General features: G+C 38.8%; 1 long non-coding RNA gene across 1 annotated transcript in view; it reads left to right on the forward strand.

Moving 5' to 3' along the window:
- Positions 1-1,740: 1,740 nt before the first annotated feature.
- Positions 1,741-21,061, forward strand: part of LOC120599383 (uncharacterized) — a 33,527-nt gene continuing 14,206 nt past the window's right edge. Inside the window, exons 1-2 of the long non-coding RNA XR_005651889.1 lie at positions 1,741-1,775; positions 10,070-10,159. This is a non-coding gene — a long non-coding RNA (uncharacterized LOC120599383). The remainder of the gene's footprint in view (positions 1,776-10,069; positions 10,160-21,061) is intronic.

The raw sequence follows: 21,061 nt of genomic DNA on the forward strand, positions 1-21,061 counted from the left end.
TAATATAAGCAGAGAGATGGAAATTCTAAGAAAGAATCAAAAAGAAATGCTAGAAATCAAAAACGCTATAATAGGAATGGAGAATGCCTTTGATAGGCTGATTAGGAGACTGGTTATGACTGAGCATGAGGATATGTCAGTAGTAACTTCTGAAACAAAAGCAAAGAGGAGAAAAGACTGGAAGAAAAAGAAAAGAAGAAAGAAAAGAAAGGAAGAAAGAAAAAGAGAGAGAGAGAGAAAGAAAGAAAAAGAAAGAAAGAGAGAAAAAGAAAAAGAAAGAAAAGAAACAACAGACTATCTAAGAACTGTAGGACAATTACAGAAGGTATAACATGCAAGTAATGGGGATACCAAGAAGAGAAAGAAAGGAACAGAAGAAATATTCAAAGCAATAATGACTGAGAATTTTATCAAATTAATGTCATCAGACAGATTCAAGAAGTTCGGACAATAGGCAGGCTAAACAAGAGAGAGGGGGGCGACTATGTCTGGTCATGCGAACCCTTAGAAGAGATTCATTTGATGTTAACCCTGAGAAAGAATTTATCTGCTGAGATGGACTCCCCATGGTCAACTGAGGGCCCAAATTTTATAAATAATGAGAATATAGCAGCTGTCTGCTGACAGGGCTTCTCACGTACCCTGCACACCAGAAGGAAATCTCTGACTGAACTCTCCACTTCCCGCGCTCGCGGCGCTTCGTCCGTGCAGCACTTTGTCTTCCAAGCACCCAAGGGACTGAGACCTGGCCCCGTCCAATCAGGACTGTTCCTTAACGACCAATCAGGATGCGTAATACTGACCGATCAGGATTCGGGCCAATCGGAACGAGCTTTGGTACCTCTAAAATGCATAATGAGGAACCTGGGCGGGAATGAAGAAGCACGTGAGAGAAGCACGCTTTGCTTTTCTGCTTGGTGTGAAAAGCGTGACCTGAAAAAGGTTTCTCCTTTTCACCGCTTTAGTGCCTTTTGGATTTGTTTATAGGCATATCATACTCAAAACGGCAGAGAAAAAGTAAACACCTTCAAAGAAGCCGGAGGGGGAAAATACCGCACCTGTACAGGAGCAAAGTTTAAAATGCCATCGAACGTCTCGGAAACCATGCAAACAAGAAGAGAAGAAAATATTTGAAGTGTTGAGAGAAAACAAAACAAAACACCAGCCTAGAAGTCTGTATCCCGAGAACTGAAATTACCCTTCAAAAGTGAAGAACGACTACTTCCTCAGACAAAGAAAAATGAAGTGTGTTGCCAGTAGACTTTGCCTTGCAAGAAACATTGTAAGAAGTTCTTCAGAGAGAAGGCGGTGGTCTGAAACCTCGGGAGCCTCTTGAGTGAAATCGGAAAGCGGCTCGTGTACACAGAGGAAAAGGATAGACCTAAGACAGAGGGAGGCCACTCCGGAGTGGTAGGTGGCTTTTAACAAGCAAGGGAACGTGCATACGAGGCTTGTCTTGGGCACCGCAAGAAGAGATGTCCGCGCCACCGGCCAGAATCTTAAAAGTTCCTATAGCGGCCTTAATGAGTCACGTGTACGGTTCGGATGGTTTCCACAACCTCTCGCTGCTCTGTCAAGGCTGCATCCTTGAAATTGACTCCCACTGTGGGAATGGTGGACAGAGCGTACGATCCAAGGACAGAGTGAGGAGCCTGCAATTTTCCAGGTCCAGCTCGTGCGTCAGCCGGCAGTCACGTCCTCTCCATCAACATAAGGAAATTGATCTAGGTCAGCAACTCCGAAAGGAAAAGTGTGAGAGAAGAGCATAAATGAAGGTAAATAAAAACTTTTATTTTTCTTATTCTTAATTGATCTTACAGATAAAAGTTTGCAAAAAATAACAATAGCAACAATGTATTTGACTATTATGTTCCATATAATGCATAAATATTTTTAATACATAAGCAATAGCATTTATAAGCATACCTTATAAATAAGGTGAATGACAGCAATGATACAAGATATAGGAAAGAAAAAAGAGAAAAGAGGTCGGAATATTATGTTATTGTGAGGTGTGTTATTTGAAAGTGGGCTTGAACTGGCTGTAAATATATATTGCGAACTCTATCTAAAACACTATAGAAAGTAAATATATATATAGTTGGTATGCTAAGAAAGGAAAGAAAATGGAATCATAAAATGCTCAGTTAAAACCACAAATACAAAAAAAAATAGAGTGGAAGACAAAAATAGGAACAAAGAACAAGGACAATAAATAGAAAATACAAATATGGTAGCTAGTAATCCAACTATATCAGTTATCACTTTAAATGTCAATAGTGTAAATATACCAATTAAAAGATAGACATTGACAAAGTGAATCAAAAAAACAAGATTCGACTCTATGTTGTCCACAAGAAACTCATTTTAAATACTAACACAGAAATAGACAAAGTACAGGGATGAATAGGTGAAACACAGGATTTTTAGGGCAGTGAAACTACTCTGTATGACAGGTGTATGGTAGATAGATGTCATTATACATTTGTCCAAACCCATAGAATGTACATCAAGAGTGAACCCTAAGGTAAACTATGGACTTTGAGTGATGATGATGTCCCAGTAAAGGTTCATTGATTATAAGAAATGTACCACTGGGGGTATTGATAATGGGGGAGGCTATGCATGTGTGCGGTTAGGGGATATATGAGAACTCTGCAAACTTTCTGTGCTCAATTTTGCTGCAAACCTAAAACTATGCTGAAATTCTATTTAAATGGAATTTTTTTTAATATCTCTGCATTACCCAAATTTACTATAATGAGTATATGTTCCTCATATGTAAAGAAAGATAAAATATGTTAAAATTCTATCTTTCCTCTTTTTCTACCATCAAAGAGGGGAAAAATCAAACTGACTCATTGGGCCTCTCCAAACATTAGGCTTCCAAATCTTGAGTTATTTGATGAGTAACACCTCTTTTCGGACACTGATCGAACTTGTTCTACAGTAAAAAGGTTGAGAAAGGGAATTGCACCCCTCCAGGATTGACATCTTCCTCGGGTCTGTGCCTCTAGTTCTCCCACCCTGTAACCCAAAGGAGAATGATAAGTGTGACTTTGTGGCTCTTTTATGCATAATGTAAAGCTTATTGATTTGGAAGGGATTGATGCTCACCAGGTGTTTGCAGTAGAGTCAGTAACAAAGCCTTAATATTTCATGGCTTTTCTGTTCATGCGTGAGGACAACTCAGACTGGACTTGCTGAGTCACAGGGAGATGGCAAAGGCTACTGGAGACTGCAGAGTCTCTCCTGAAATTGCTGTGCACAAAGTGATACCTCATTTCACATACACAGGTCATCATAGACTCAGAGACATGGGTTAGATGACAAGATGTGTGTTTAGCCAGGGAGCATGTTTCCATGGCAATCTTATATTCCTGTGTCTGCCTTTCTTCCTCCATCCACTGTGTTAGGTTCATACTTAACCCATCTGCAATGCAGCTGGGACTTCAGCTGCTTTATGGGCCGCTAATAATTCTGGAGAGTTAGGCCGAAACCCCAACAATAATGTTCACAGTACTTATCTTGTGATTGCTCGCCGTTTTTTAAGAATCTGTTTTTAATTCAGAGACGTTCACAAAGTTTTCACAAGGAGAGTCATTATTACATTATTTGTAGCAGCAAAACACTAAGGAATCCCCTGAATATCCAACAAGAAAGGATTTTTAAAGTAAATCATTGTAACTGCACATGCTCTGAAACCATTGAAATCATTCTGAGAGAACATTTAACCACAGGAGGAGAGTGCATGATTAGAAAATGCTGTGGAAAGGCAGGGTCTCCAAACAGGCCACACCATGCGATCCCAATTTTAGATGTCTAATAGGTAGGTGGGTGCCCCAGAGAGCTGATTGCACACAGTTGCACTAAAGAAGCATGACTGGATCTTTCTATATGACCTCACCACTGCCCCTCCAGGTGCCTAGAGCCCAGGCTTCAGCTGGGCTCACAAGTGTTGACCAATGAAGCAGGCCAGGCCACACAAGGTAATTCAGATGGAGGCTAGCAGTGTCTCAGGGAACAGATGGACAACACTCATGCCAATTGACCAATGTGCCAGAAACTTACTGGCTGATCCTGGGTGTTCCTAGTGTGATGGCAAGGAGGGAACACTGAATTAGTTCCTTAGGACTGGTAATGCCAATGTTTACTCGCATGAGACAGTGGTCAGTGGGGCCTGATGCAGCTTTCTCAAGTCTTTCCATTGCCAGCAACAGATGGTGCTTATTTGGGCAGAGGCTGGGCAGCAGCTCAGTTCTGAGTCCCCTCCAGTCCACATAGTCACTCTCAGACCCACCCATCTCTCTCTTAGCAAGTGCTCTGTGTCCTCACTGAGCCTTCCCCCAGGCTGAGGATTCCTCATCTCCTAGCTCCTCTTCTCTTCTATGCAATTTTATGCACCAAACTCATTGAAACATGAACTTTCAAAATATTCACATCCCAGAATTTGACGTGCAAGGCTCTTAATTCCGACAAAAGTTTCACAAGGCAATGTTGAAACATTAAGAAGTGATGACGTGAAGGAGGTGAGTGATGACCCAGGGTAGAGCATAAGGAAATGCAGTGGGAGAAAGTACCTAGAATAACATTTCAAACGTGTATCCTGCCACACAAACATGTGCATAGAATAAATACTAGAGAGCTATATACCCTTAACAATCATTGCAATTGTCGTCTCCGTGTAGAGGGATTAGAGATGAGTTTTAGCTTCTGCTGCTATATTTTTTTGTTAAACATATATTAAAATAGAAATATGTTCTATGTCAGAATTTGCTTCTGGTGGCAGTCTTTAATGGTAAAAGTCATAAATTCAGTACTCAGGCATACATTGATCAATCCAACCAGTATTTTCTGTGGCATTGGAACATATAGCTGTTTCTTCAGCTAAGCAACAGATGAGGGAGTCCACTTGTATTTAAAGTTCATGCTGTATGAAAAATAAGCGCTAGAATCACCTACATATAGCTGAAGTCACTTAAGTGGAAGACATTTATAATGCAATTGCACAGTACTCATAAAAAAGACTATATTAAAAAACTTATTACTCAAAAAAAGTTATTGAAGGAAATAGAATCACCTCAATGTCCAACAACAACAACAAAACTTATTCAAGGGGTTTATGTAATGCCTTCTTAATTTCCCTCCAAAAAATTGCCCTGCCATTTGCCAACTATGATAGGTACTAAATATAAGTTAAATAAATCACTATCCTTGTCTGCAGAATGGAAAGAATAAATGTTCAATGCATACTATTTCCCAATAAGGCTGGAAGGATAAGAACTTATTGCAATTGGCCAACCTGTCTAGAATGGGACTGGTCAGATGATGCATGCAGAGTGCACATGGATATTATCAGATCACAGAATTCCAGAGATGGACAACACAAGGCAGACAGGATCTGATTGAACCCCCCATAGAGAAGTCGTGTACCAGCGCAAATTCACAAGCTAGCCTGGAGAAGTGGGGACAGAAACTCAGTCCTGAGTTGCATTCTGAAGCTTTCTTTTTTCTGAAAGGAGGAAACTGAGAAACAGGAATGTGGATGATTTGAAAATACGGGGTGGGGAAACATACAGACACGGAGCACACAGAGGAATTCGATAAGCATTTGTTGAATGAAGTTCAGGATATGCTAATAACCTATTTTTTTTTCAAACTTGTATTTTCTTACACAAATATATTCTCATTGTAAAAAAAAAAACTGCTAAATTATACAAAGAAAAAAATTAAAACTCTACCCCCTCTATCCCACCACTAGAAGTAACCACAGTTGGCTATTATTGACAGTTTGAAGAATACTCCAGATATTTTCCTGTATATAAATAAATAATTGTTAAGCAAAAGTTGATTCATAATCCATACTCTTCTACATCTTTTTTTTTTACTTTAATAATAATTGAGGGACATTTTCTACATAAGTACATATGGGTTTCTTTATTTGTTAGAATGTTTGAATAAGATGTGTCCACCTCTCTCACACTAATGTTCTCCCTTGAAGAACAGGATGAGGAAATTTAAAAAGCATGTGGGAATAGATGTTTTATACATAATGCTGAGAAATTTGGGTAGTCATTTGGAAAAATACAAAATTAGATTTATTTTTCACTCTATTCTCTAAAATAAATTCCAAATGGATCAGAGGTTTAAGAATAAAATATGAAACGATACAGAAGAAAACATGGATGAACATATCTAACCTGGGAGTGAGGGAATCTTCCATAAATATGTCAGATTCCAGAAACAGGAAAGCAAAAATGGATCAATTAAGCCACACTGAATTTTTTCCCTAATGGTTAAAAAGAGAAAAAAGAAAAGAAACCTAGCAATAAGACACTTAAAAGGTAAATCAATTAAATACAATGTATAGGTCCTATTTGCATCCTGATCCCAAGAAACCAAGTCTAAACACACACACACATAACACACACACACACACACATGCATTTTTATAAGACAATAAGGGAAATTTAGAACACCGATCAAATATTCAAGATTAGAAAGAAATAATTTTCTGAGTCATTTAATGATATTGCAGGATTTTTTAAGCACATATCTTTTAAAGTTATAGACTGATAATGTTTATGGATGAAATAATATGCCTGGGATTTGCTTCAAGATAATCCAGGGAATGGAGTGGGAAGAAGTAGTTGGCAATATAGATGAAATAAGAATGACCATACATTTAATCATTTTTTAATTTGTGTAATGAGTAAATGGTGGCTTGTCATACTATTCTCTTCTGTTTTGTATATGTTTAAAATTTTCCAAATTGAACATTAAAATTTAAAACTACTGAGACAACGATACAGTCAGAGAACCCTCTCCTGGGTTTAATTCTGCTACTTGTTGAGTGATCGTAGGCAAACACAAATTTCTTGGTGTAATTACAAATCATACACTGCCTTATGATTCTGGTAATTTATTCATATGTTTATCTCCCACTTAGACTTCAAACTCTTGGTATCAGCGAGAGCATATTCTGCTCATCTTTTTTCCCCAGTGCCTAGCTTTGAGTAGGATTCAATGGGGAAGAGATTCTCAAATTGTTCCATGTACAGAGAGCTTAATACTTGCCCAGCAAAAATGTGGGTTACTGTGTTAGATAATCCAATTTAGCAGATGTAATTAGTATTAAATATTAAGATATGTTTATTAACAATAAAATTTACTAAAATTAAGAGTAATAACATTTGATCAATGGCAAGAATAATTGATAGAGAATAGAATTGGTAGACAAAAATAAACTATAAAAATATTTTAAAATACTAGCAATTTTACATTATAAATAATAAATATGTTAAAAACCATAAAATTAAATATTTAAAATTAACATATAGCATTTAAAGTGACGTTTTATCAGCTATAGAAATGATATCCTCTCCAATCTTTCACCATTGTCACTGCATCCTGCTCAGTGTCCTATAGTTTGAGCCACAGGTTAGGTTCTGCATCAAGATTTTCATCCTCTATATTTTTACTAAATTAGAAAATCCCAACTCAGAGTTCAAGTTGATAGTAACTGTTTGCAGTCTCTCATACATATTTGAGAAATAAAATAAAAAGTGAAGTGATTTCTTCTTTGGAAGTTAGTGGATATGTTTATAGCCTTGATGGTGGTAATGATTTCATAGGTGTATACTTATCCATAAACCCACTGAACTTTTTACATATCAATCATACTTTTATAAAGTGGTTTAAAAATAAAATTAATTAAATTTTGGAACAAATATGAAGTGGTTTCTTACTGAATACTACTTTCACTGCCCTTTTGGACCCTATATTGACCAGCAATCACATCTGAAGCCAAAGGGTAAACATTTCTGCTTCGGAGATGACCTTGAATACAAACCTTTTTTGCGCTTTCACTGACCGTGGTTCTAGGAAGTATTGTTTCATGTTCTATTGCAGTGCTTGGACGCGAATGTGGATTTTTTTTCATATCCAACACTATGTCTTATTTTTCTTAATTTCTTTCTCTACCAAGTCAAGAAAATCATTAACCATTGGTAATCAAACTCCAAGCAATCAAACTCTTTGCACCGTAGTTCAGCCTACTGAAGAAATCCTATTGTCTGGTCCTAAACGTTCAGCATAAAGATATTCTGCCTCTAATGTCAGAAACTTGACCCCAAGTTTGCACTCTTTGAGATGCTAATATTTATGAATTAAGTCATAAACAACATAATGAAAAAAATATTTAAATTTTATCCCTTATTTCTGAGACAAACGTGTACCATTCCCACCTAAGACAGTGCATTCACTGGGCAAAAGCAGTATTCCCCTAACTGCATGTTTCTCCCATCAGTATGAAAAAATGTGTACGTAGAGGCCACAATTTGTTCTTAGTCACAATTTTCAGTATTTCCTCCAATGCAAAATAAAGATTAGGAGGCCTACAGTTAAGTGCCAATTATTCTTTGTAAGAAAGCATTTTGTGGTTTGACACTCAAAGGCCACCTCTTTGATTCATGTGACAAAGCTCTTTCTTGCTGTAAATTAGCTGGTGCTCCATCAATATTTTTCCCAATAACTCTACTTAAGTCTACATCATGGTCCACAAAGTATTATAGATTAAATTTTTAAAATCTTTTGTCTTGCAACATGCAATTTCAGTGACAAATAGAATAAAAAGCCATTGTGTACTTCTTCATATACATATCTCAGTAATTCCCACTATACCTCTATGGTGGGCTCATGGGCGGCCCCCAAAATGTCCAGCCCTCATCCCTAGTAACTGTGAATATTACCTCACTTGGTAAAGTTTTTGCAAATGTGAATAAATGAAGCATCTTGACATGAGGAGGCTATTCTAGGTAACAAGAGTAGGCCTTAAATGCCATCGCACATTTTTTTATAAGAGGGAGACAAAGAGAGATTTGACCACACACAGAGGAAAAAGCGATGTGAAGATGGATAAAGAGATTGAAGTGATGCAATTACAAGCCGAAGAAAGCAAGTGATGCTTGCAAACAGTACACAAACAGGAATGGTTTTATGCCAGGGACCAGCCACAGGAAGCTGAAAGAGACAAGAAATGGATCTCCCCCAGAGGGAGTGTAGCCATTTCAACACCTTGACTTCAGCCCAGTAAAATTTATTTTGGACTTCTGGCCTTCACAACACTCTGTGGTCATTTTTTGCAGCATCCCCTGGAAACTAATATACTTCAATGGCTATATCCAAATGTAAAGCCAGGCTTCTCCCAGAATTCTCAGGCAGTGGCAATTGTTCTTCTGAGTTGTACACAGTTGATATTATTTGGCATCTAACACTGTCATGATACTCTCATTCTGTCAGTAGCTCTTGCTCTGTCTTGCTGAGCATAATGTTTGTCATTGACTCTCAGGATGGTTTTATAAGCTCTTTAGCAATAGCATATTGTGTCTCTTTTTATTTGAAGAATGTTCCTCTGAATGATTCCTCTGCAGTTTTGGTCTCTGTGATAAAATTAATCAATTTCCCAAGAAAGGCTCTATTTCTAAAAATTTTTGGAGGAAGAAAATTGGACTGGTTTACAAGAGGTTTTGTGCTTTACCAAGAAAATTATTCCACAGATCGGTAACCTTGTCTAGCATGAAATTTTCTATTAATTTTCTGTAAGCAGCCATATTTCCCTTATTTCCAGATTGCAGGGTTCAGGGGGCTGCCTTATTGCAGCCTTCTTACATTGGCTTAGAGATCACAGAAAGCAGATGGGGAAGGGTGGGGAGAACATCAAAATGAGCCTTTAGAAACAAATTTATTTCATCGAAAGAGGTCCATTTTCCTAGAAGAGAGTAGAATGCCTGTGCCTGGAGTCCCTGGGTTGCAAGCAAGCTAAAATTTTTCAAAGATTAAAAAAAAAGAAAGCCTTGGTGAAAGCCTCATCAATCAAGCAATGAGGTCTCACCAGTAAGTTCTGGGACACTGAGAATCATATTGAAAATTATTCATTGAAGAAACCACCGTCAGTTCCCCAGGTTTAATATTCAGACTCACGACTTCCCCGTGCATGCTGCAGTTACAAGATCAGGAAAGAAAAATGATCTAAAGATCTCAGCAAGTGTTTTCTGTTGACTTATCACAGATGCTAACCCATCCTCTGGGTCGCCATAGAATCGTCACCAGCTCAGAGCCCTGCTTCCAGATCAAGACATTCAGGAAAATGTTACTGAGTGTAAGTACCATGGAGGGACTCAGAGTGAGCACAGCCCTGCTCCCTGATGAGTCCCTGTGGTCTAAAATGATAGGCCCGGTCTCTGCTTTGGGAAAATATTAGGGAAGCCAGTAAAATTAATTTAATTAAATTAAAATATAGTGAACATAGCCATTAAAAAGTATTTCCCACTATGGTCTTCGTTTGGCCTTGCCTACGACCCTTGAAGGCGATACCGTTTTCCCTATCTGACAAACGAGGTGACTGAGGCCCTGTCCAAGGTGACAGAGCAGTTAAGGTAGCAGCCAAGCATCTCTGAGACTGCTCCTGTTACTTCCCTGTGCCCAAGTGCACCCAATGTACATGCTGAGCTGTAGCTGTATGCCAGGGGTGGGGTGCTCGAAGAGAATGGAGACAGAACACTGTTACCGAGCGACAGCCTGCTGAGGAATACTGACAAATAAGCAAGCACATCAAATCCTCTGCAGTGATTGCCACAGCAGGGCACCTCCCCCACAGGGCAAGGGTGTGACACAGAAGCGGGGACCTGAGAGATGACCAAATACTGCTCAGACAAAGCAAATGTTCCATGAAGGCTTTGAGCCTGAGACCTCAACCTGAACAATCTCCAATTTAGTAGCCAAAACCACAATGTTCTCCTGCTATTTAGGGCTCATAAAATTCATGTTCTGCATATTTTCACGCTGTCAGGCATATTTTACAAAGAATCATCTTTTCTAGAAAAAAATTATGTATAACACCTATATATTATGCATATACATGTGTGCACGTATGTGTATTTTATACATATGTGTGCCTATAGAGATATAGAAATAGATATATTTCATACGGAAGGACAAAATATGCCATTAAATTCATTGAGTGCTATTTTTCCATGTAGAACATTTCCTAATCAGTAAGTTTTTTCAGTTATTCATTAGTCAATTATTTGTGTAAGAACAAGCATTCACTGGGCATCTGTCTGTGCCAAGCATTGTGCTAGGTACTGAGGATACAGATGAACAAGATCTCTATGGTCATGGTACTTACATTACTGTGGGAGGCAGGTCCTCCAATAACATCATCATTATAATGGTGATACATAGGAACTTAACTCTTGTTTGTATCAATTAGCTTATGGTAAAATTGGTTTCATTATACTTTATTTTGCTTAAAGATACAGAACCTATTGACAACATTAAGTGAGGACTTGCTATAAACCTAAAGAAACAAGATACTTTCAGACTGAGATAAATATTATAAAGTGAACTGCGAGAAAAGAAAACAGGGGGCCACTTTAGATAGGAATGTCAGAATAATCTTTCAGGAGGTGATGTCTGAACTAAGACCTGGCAATTTCAAGAGCTGGGAACAGCTCTCTGGGTGTGGGGGCGGGGAGGCAATAAGGACAAAGGCTTGGAGGCAGAAAAGAGCTTGTGTTAATGCTCTGGTTTTTAACCACTTCGTGTCTGCTCTCAGAGAAAAATAAAAGTTTGTCCCAATTGAGACAAGTCTCATGTTTTTAGATACACAAACTTCTTCAGAAATTACAGGAGCAGGGCCAGGAGGTTCCCACGGTGGACACCAGGCTCCAGCTAGTAAGAACCCATGCTCTTTACTATCTTCTAAAACAGACAATAATATGGGCTATCCCTATTTCTCCTTTTCCAATCCTCGAGGCCTGTCTGAGTGAGAAACACCCTCATGCCTCCATTCTGCTCTAGAAACTCATCACAACTGTCTCTGAACTGGTCAGTGAACTGGCCACCAGAGGTCAGGCCGCTGGCATTGTGCTGATGACCTTTTTTTTACCAAATGCCAAGATACCCAAACATCTAGACCTCAAGATATTAGATTATCAATAAAACTATCATTCATTCATCATGTATTATTTATTGTATAAATATACCATAAATATAAATAAATTATAATATTTATTATTATATATTAATGATTTTTAATTTTATAGTAATAAGAACTATCATTTATTAAGGACCTTCTATGTATCCAGAGCTTTACAAATATTTTTATTTAATCTTCATAGCACTCAGAGTGGTAGATATTATAATCCTTATAGAGACTTAGAGATTTAAAATTTGTCCAAGGTCACACAGGGACAGAACTGGGATGCCTAAGTGCATGTACTTCCCACATAAATTCTGCCTTCGATACACTGGGTGGCAGTCCCTTAGCTCCAGGCAGAGTTCAGAAGTGCCTATTTATCTGTGCCATCTGTATTCCTCCTTAGCTGCAAGTAATAAAGATCTCCCACCTATTTTATTAAACTGAATATATTAACATTATTTCAACAGCCATTACCACGGAGTGCTCTGATACAGAGATAGCCTCAGGGGTTATTGACTTGCATAGAGTTCTTTGCCTCCTTGGTAAACCATGCCACACTGACGTGCTTTTGTAAATTTAATTTTTTTAAACTCGTGTGTCTGTTTTTATCATTTTCCTGCTTCCTACCTCACTGTTAGCTTATAAGCTGCCACACACATCTTGCAGATGTCCTTATGCTTGTTTCGAGGGTAGAACTATTGACATTTTGGGCCAGATAATTCCTTGGTTGGGAGGCTGTCTTGTGTATTTTAAGGTATGTATCAGCTTCCCTGTTCTCATCTTCTAGATACTAATAACAATTTTCCCATCCTCCTCAGTCATGATAATCAAAAATGTCTCCAGACATTGCCAAATGTCCCCTAGTGGGGGGAGAGGCAAAATCATCCCCAGTGAAGAACCGCTGTTCTAGGTGAAAATACACACACACACACACACACACACACACACACTTCTAATTTGTTCCTTCTCCCAGGAAACAGCCCCTAGGCTTATTATTCAAGAACACAAAATTAAATATTAAGTTCTGAGTGATACTGTGAGAAGCCACTTTAGTAAAATGTATGAGCCTTAGCCTACGAAGTCTGTGACATGCTTTTTGCTCAGAAGCCCATTTGATTTTATCTACTTTTTACATTTCCAGCATATTTGGAAGAGCTGAGGTCCTCAGATAGGTGACCATATAAAAGAAAATTTTCTGCATGTGCCACTATGGCGATCACCTATGCTCTTACCATGTTACTTGAATAGTCAGTCTGCAAAGCAAATTATTATCTATAAATCTCCACTTACCCTATAACAGATAAATTCTACAATGTTCCCATCCTTCCTGAATCAATACTTCTGTTAATTGAAAAAACTAGTTAAAATATTACTGTAAAGTTCGATTCCTTCTCATATATTTTCCCATCCACCTGTAAGAACTACTTGAGATAATACTTCATTGATTCTTCTTCGCACAGCTATCTTTACCTGTTCAAATTCTGACTCTCAAATAGGCTTACTCTGAAAACGTCTGTGAGGCAAACAGCATGATGGTCTCCATCATTCAGAAACTTGCTACCAATGTGCATTTTCAGCTACTGACAGCAGCATTCAAAAAGCATTGATTTCTCTCTCATAAGAACCCGGTCAATTTTTTCCTGCTCTTCAGATGTCATCTTGTCAAAACATGAAACCACTGGAAGTCATTTATATTTGCACTATTTGGTTGTCTGGGGTTGCTGACTGGGAAATAAATCTTTATCGATGGTACTGATGGAATTGCTGTGTGATAGGACACCTGCATCTTCAACTTCAAATGGCTGAGCCAATTAGAAATTCCAAAAGCAGTGTTTTAAAGGTGCAGCTACTTCTTACACAAAAGTGTTTAAGTATATGAATAACACTTGGAGACAGATTATATTTGACATTCTTTGCAATCCATGAGGATTTTCTCCCTTGAAAAGAATTTGACGACAGATAGATATGAGTGGGTCTGAGTGCTATCTGCCCACTCTACAGAGATGTCACATCTGTCAATGGTTTGTGTAAATTCAAGCAGGAAACTCCAATATGCCTGATCTGAATCTCAACCTCTCTGTGAATTAACTCCAAATGACCTTTTTCTTGCAATCCACTGCTAGTTGGAAAGTTACTTTAATGAGATTACAAATTGAATTTTTGTAGAATCCCAAAATCATTTATTTGAGTCATGAGTATACCTGTGGTATGCTCAAAGCTTTATTCCATCACAAGAAATACTTAAACATGGGTGATCTCTTCAGAAGTCTGAAATGGGATACAGCAGCTGCTCTCAGATCACTACGATCCACGGAGGTACCTGTCTCTTTACCTAAGATCACCCTGGGCATTCATTGGATCAGGTGGATAGACAAGCAAGAATGCCTGTTTCAACAGTGACACTGTGTGGAAGTACCAGCAACAACAGCCAGAGTACCCCTGATAGGAGAAGGAGCCTTATTGTTATCACAGGAAAGAGGACAGACAGCAGGAAAAGAAAAAGCACATTCTGATTCGAAGTGGTATGGGATAATGGACTGATTTAAGTTAAATATTAAAATGAACATGTATCTCGGGCCGATGGATGCCAAGAACTATAATGAAGGCTGATACATTTTGTTAGGTATCTTCTGTGATTGAAGACATGTAAAGTGCTTTACAATTGCCATCTTGTTTACTCTTCACACCAAAACCTATAATACAAGCATTTATTTTCATTATTTGACAAAATTGAAAGATCAGAAAAGTTAAGGAATTCACCCATTTTACACTTGCCAAGATGTGGTGAAGTGGCTGTTTATACCTAAAACTGTCTATTCCCAAGCTCATGTTCTCTTCATGTTCCAGATAATTAGGAGGGAGAATAAGGAGGAAATAAAAGGAGCCAGTGCTTTAAGAGGTCAGGGAGGAGACCTTCATGACATCCTCTGACCCACATGGGTGTGGAGGGGGTCAGGGAAGGTCAAGGAGATTCCACAGACCCAAAAATTGCATTCCTACCAGTTGAGAATTCCAGTTTCTAATAGTCAACACTCTTCCTCCTCCTTACATTTTGCTTCCCGGGAGCTTTCAAAGGACTCAGAGTATATTAATCTAGGATCATGTGGTTGCAAAGAAGAGAAACACACTAAATGAGTTCATGGGTTTGCTCTAAAATAATCTTTTCTAAATTTCCCACCATAATATATGAGTTTAGAAAACAGCAAGTGTCCAAAATCTCTGTTACAAACAAAATGTGAATGAAATCAAACTTCTCAGTGTAAAAGCTAATGTGTAGCTGACGGGAATCAGAAATCAGAAAGTGCCGAGTAGAGGTGGAAGGAAGAGGAGAGAATAAACTTATCGTTCACAATGGGGGGAGAAATGATACCCTTTGCAGTTAATGGAATGAAAAGTTTACACTGGTAACAGCAGAAGCACAAAAGGGATGGTATAACTGGAGGAGGAGGAGGGAATTGGGAAGGTAGAGGGTGGTATGTATTGGTTAGTTATAGCTGCATCACAAACTTCCCCAACACTCAGTAGCTTAATACAATCGTTTATTATTACTCGCCCATCTGCAGATGAACTAGAGTCCAGCTGATCTAGTCTGGGTCTGGCTAGATGACTTTGCTTCTCTCTGAGGGTCTACAAGTCAACTGAGACGGCTTTGCCCCTTGTCATTTATCCTTCTCCTGAGACCAGCAGATTGGCCAGATAATGGCAGAGGTACGGGAGGGCAGACCCTACTGTACAAACATTTTTCTAACCCATGCTTGCATCTTGTCTGCAAACATCCCATAAGCCAAGGGATGTCACATGGCTGAGCCCAAGCCAAAGTGAGAGGGGTGAAGGTCGGGGTATTAGCAAAGCCGTAAAGCAGTGGGCATGGAGATAGAGATGGATGAAGGATTGGAGTCTATGGGGGCAGGAAAGGTGGGTGGTGGCAGAGGCAAACTAAATTCTACCAAAGCAGGAACCAATACATCATACTCTGTAGGATGAATGGTGCAGTGGTGCCAGTTTGTCATTTGGAGAAGCAAGTTAGCACTCGTTAACTTTTTAGAGAACTGAAAATTGAAGAGTTCTTTCCTTCTGGAGATTAGTACCAAGATGGAGAGGGGTAGATTAAGGCTTATAAATCTTTCATTTGTTGTTTGGATAAACGAGATGAGGCCTCATGCAAACCAAACAGCACATCCCATGAGTCAGGGCTGTATGGGCCCCTCAGTTGGAGAGCAGGGCAGTACAGTACAGCAAGAGGTTATTCGTATAGCTGGATAAAACACGAAACAATACTCTAGGTTACCGTAGGAACACACATGTTTGTGTAAACACCGAGAAATAAGATCTGGGAGCATACCACTGGCTGTGGTTGTTTTTGGGAAAAGTAAGAGAGAATTTTACTTTACATGAATGGTTGGATTTTTTTAACACCAAGAATATGTGTGTATTTGTATTAGCATATATTCATACAAGAATAACAGGTTTAAATGAGAAAAGGATGGTGTTCCAGTTTTTTTGTCTTAACCATGCATATTAGCCAAAATTGCAGTATTTATTTTGTTTGACAATGTCCACCAAAGGTTTTAGGTACTATCTTGGTTTAAGTTCTATCAATTTTCATAGACTTATAAAAATTTAACCCCTCAGGTACATCACATTGAATTGTCCTTATAATGTGGGAGAATTGCTCTCCCCTCCCCAAGTCCCACACCAACAAACCACAGTAAAGGGCTGAACCTTGAGAAAGCATCAGGCTTCTCCACACCCACACTAAACCTGCCCTGTTTGTGCTGCATTTGAGTGTCTAAGCCTCTCTTGATCTCTCTCTTATTTTGTTTGAGATATTTAATGAGGAAAATATGGAACTGGGAGTGAAGGAGGCTTCAGTCCTTACTCAACCACTTATTTACTGTTTAAAGTTGGCATTTATTTGTATTTATTATTATTATCACTTATAATACAGCACCTGGTTTTCCTAGGTGGTCTCCCATCCATGGGCTAACTAGGCCCAACCCTGCTTAGCTTCCGAGATCAGACATTGGGCTTGTTCAGGGTGACATGGCCTTAGACCACGGACCATGGCTCCACTGGGGTGTGAACCCAGGACCCTCTGCGTGTAAAGCAGACGTGCGAACCACTACACTATGGAACCACATCCATAAAGTTGGCATTTCATTAAGTCTCTGGGCTTCTGTTTCCTTGTGTAAAAACTGGTAGCAATGATAATAATGGTTGTTTATTATAGGGTTATTGCAAAAACTCAAAGGAGAATACAGATATTTTACATAGTCTGCATGAAAATAATATAGAAAGGAGCATTTTATCTTTGGAAAATACTGCAGGTTAGCTGAAAATGGAAAGCAGTATGAATGTAACACTTGTTTCCCCGCTTACCTTGTGAATTGTCCAGGGTATTGTGCAGTTTCTCCCATAAAACTTTTAGGCTTGTCTTCCTTCGTTCGTTGTCTTGCTTTGGGATGTTCGATATGTTTCTCCCAGCAGATGGCAGAAGAGAACTGAGTCAGGAAAAGATGCCTGGGTATTTCAATATGCACAGTGAATCCAGTTAAAAATGTTCCCATCATGATGTGCAGTCTGATAATAGCTCTAGATATTGACTTCACAATTGTTATTGAACTTTCCTAGCAACGGTGGGTCATGCAGGTAACCATGTATCAATAATACTATGTCGCTGCCGAGATTTACTTATCTAAGAATATAGTTATTCCCTGAGCACCTTCAAGATACTAGAGACAGAGATGAATACAAAATACGCCCTGCTCCCAGCGAGTTCACAGTCTAGCTAAAATCAAACAAGGAGATCACAGTTTGCATTTTTCAGTGCTGTCCTATATTGACAGCATCACCTGATGTAACATGACAGGATGCTAGCTTTGGATTGCCAGCTTTAAGCCATATTTCCTGCTATGGCCATGTCTCTCCAGCCTCACTGTATCCACTCAAAGTCCGGCTTAACAACCTCCTAAAAGAAACCCCTCTGGTCTCTCTTATCTTGAGTTCATCCTCAGGGTAATCTTTCTAAAATGCAAATATGATTATATTATACACCGTCTGCTTTAACATTTAGCGGTTTTTCATTGACCTTTATAACACCCATACCTTAATCTTCCTTATAAAGCCTTTGGTGATTTGACCTCTGCTTTCCTCTCCTGCCTCGCGTCTCTTTCCCTCTCCCCTGCAATCTATATATCAACCCAAGAGATTACTTTCAATTTCCCAAATACTTTTTATCTCCTACTGGTCTTTGCCCAAGTTGTTTTTCGCTCTGCCTAGAATATCTTAGAACTAAACCCATTCCTTCAGATTAGCTATTCTCCTTAATCTAGCAAACTAGTGCTTACCGTTCAGGTCCCACTTGTTTCTTCTGTACCACGTTTCCTTTTTCTTGAAGTGCATCCTTTAGTAGTTCTTTTGGCAAGAAGCTATGAGCAATCATTTTAATCATTATCTGTTTTTATTTTTTCAAGTGTTTTTATTTTACCCTCACTCTGGAATGATAGTTTAGTTAGGGTAAAACTACTAGACTGAAAGTTGAACTACTTTAGCAGTTTGAAAATATAATTCTATTGCCTCTGGCCTCTATTCTTGCTGATGAGAGCTCTGCTCCCCGCTCAGGTAGTCTCCCCTGTAAACAACCTGTTTTGTCTCTCTGGTACTTTTTTCTTTGTTTTGCTTGCTTGTTTGTTTATATTTTTGAACATTTGGAAATAGTTTCAAATATAAAGAAAATTAGCACAATAAAAATAGTATTAAAAACACATGCGTTTACTTAGATTCATCCACTCTTAACCTTTTAATCCATTTGCTTTATTGTTTGTTCCCTCTCCATATCCACACATTTACACATATACAGTTACGCATATGTGCACATAATTTTTTTCTGAATCATCTGAGGACAAGTCATGCCTATCATGCTCTTTACCCCTAAATACTTCAATATACATTTCCTTAGGAACATTCTCTTATATAACCCTCGGCATAGTTATCAACTTTAGTAAATTTAAGAATAATATATTTTTATTTAATCTTTCATTATTATTCTGATTTTTTTGATTGACCCAGTAATGTCCTTTATAGCATCTTCTCCCCTGTCTCCAAAATCCAATCTAGTCTCAGGCATTGCATTTAGCTATTGGGTATTTAAACTCCATGAATCTGGACTGTTTGCATAGCCTTTCTTTGTCTTTTATGACATTTATTTCTTTAAATCTATTTCCTGTTCTGATAAATAAGTATATTGCCTCTTCTATTATATGGTTTAATTTTTAATAATCTATGCTGTACTGAAAATTTCAATCATTCAGATAAACTCTCAGGAAGAGGAATATAAGACTAGGACAAGGCTAAAGGTCCCTTTTCCTTTTTCCGAAGTGTATGCAATCATACTTACAACCCTGGCCATGTAGTTTGTTCATCATACTTAGTGAGAAGGACAATCCAGAGTGTTTGGGAGGGGTCTCTGTCTCTTGAGTCTGCACCTAGTACATACAATCACTAGGAATCTAAATTCCTCAAAACCCCAGTTTTTTCAGCTGTGTTCTCCATGGCCCAGACACCTTTTGGCAGCCTTTAAAGTTTCCTCAAAACTTCCTGTGAAATAATGTTAGGTGAAGAAAATAGAAAATGCACCCCCTAAAAAATAAATAAATAATAGGTCAAGAGAACAGAATAAGAAGACTGGAAACAGACCCAACCACATATAAATGGTAACTTGGAACTTGACACTGGTGCCATTTCAAACCACTGGGAAAAGAAAACACAATTTAAAATACAGTATGGGCATATTAGTTATGTATTGCTGCATTAAAATTATTCCAGTTTTTAGCAGATTAAAATAATACACACTTATTATCTCGTAGTTTTGAGGAATGAGGAATCCAGGCACTGCTCAGCTTCTGATCCTCTCACAAGACAGAAATCAAGTGACTTCAGGGGTTGCAGTCAACTCACTGTTCAGCTGGGGCAGGATGCACTTCCAGACTCATCCAGTGGTTGTTGGCAGTTCTGCACAGGCTTTGGACCGAGGCAGGGGGGAGGTTTCAATTCTTTGCAGTATGTTGCTCAGAAGCCATCCTCGGTTTCTAGCCACACATGCCTCTCCAGCATGACATCTGGCTTTGTCAAAGCACGCAAGCCAAGAATACAAAAGAGAGGGGGGAAAGTAGCAGCAAGAGGGAGAGTCCTAGCAAGGTAGAAATCAGTCTTTTGTAACCTAAACATGGAAGTGACATCTCATTACTTTTGTCATATTCTGTTCCTGAAAAGCAGGTCACTAGGTTTAGCCCAAACACAAGAGGAGGAGATAGCACAAAGTTAGAGTAAGTTCCAGAAGGCGGGGAACATTGGGAGCTCTCTTAGAAGTCTGCCTACCGCTGGGTCTTACCATCAGTCCAAAAATCTTTTCATTTTTTCCCAGGAGACCTAGAAAGATCTCAGGCAAACCAAACTCCAAATGACCCCTTCTGTTGTCCGTAGTTCCATATGTAGTCACTCAGACACACTGATTTCTACTTTCCAGAGTTGTTCTACTGTCCTCTACTTGTCGCACAATTAAATTTAGCCTGCGCTGTCAGAAAGTAAAAATGGTAGGCAGACAAAAGGAAAGCCTATCTGATGATAAAGAAGCATTAAGGATGCTGCCAGTTTTCAGAAGAAATTCTATCCCTTGGTAAAAATAAAATTCTTATTCTGCTTGTCCAGCGAGCTTGACCCACAGCCCAACAAAGGGGCATTCCTGTTCACAGTCACTGAAGCCGCACTGTCTTCCGGAAAGAGTTATCTTGACCCTGGGCTATAGCTCAGCTCCTACAGATGGAGTTCAAAAGAAACAACAGTTCTTGGTCCAAAGCAATAAAGAAAAAGTGAGTCATAACAGTCTGGATTCTCCACCAGCATAAGCAGTTCCATGAATCGCCTCTATAAAAACCCTGCTTTTTTATCCCGAGCCGTTCCAAGTGGCAAAACCTTCCATTCAAGAGTTTTATAACTCAGTCCTGTGCTCAGAAATGTCACTGCACATAAGTGGGCCTTTGATCTCCAACCATACCCAAGCCCAGAGTCTGCAGTGGAGCA

Source organism: Pteropus medius, unplaced genomic scaffold (genome assembly GCF_902729225.1).
Source record: "Pteropus medius unplaced genomic scaffold, Ma_sr-lr_union100, whole genome shotgun sequence".
Lineage (NCBI taxonomy): Eukaryota > Metazoa > Chordata > Mammalia > Chiroptera > Pteropodidae > Pteropus > Pteropus medius.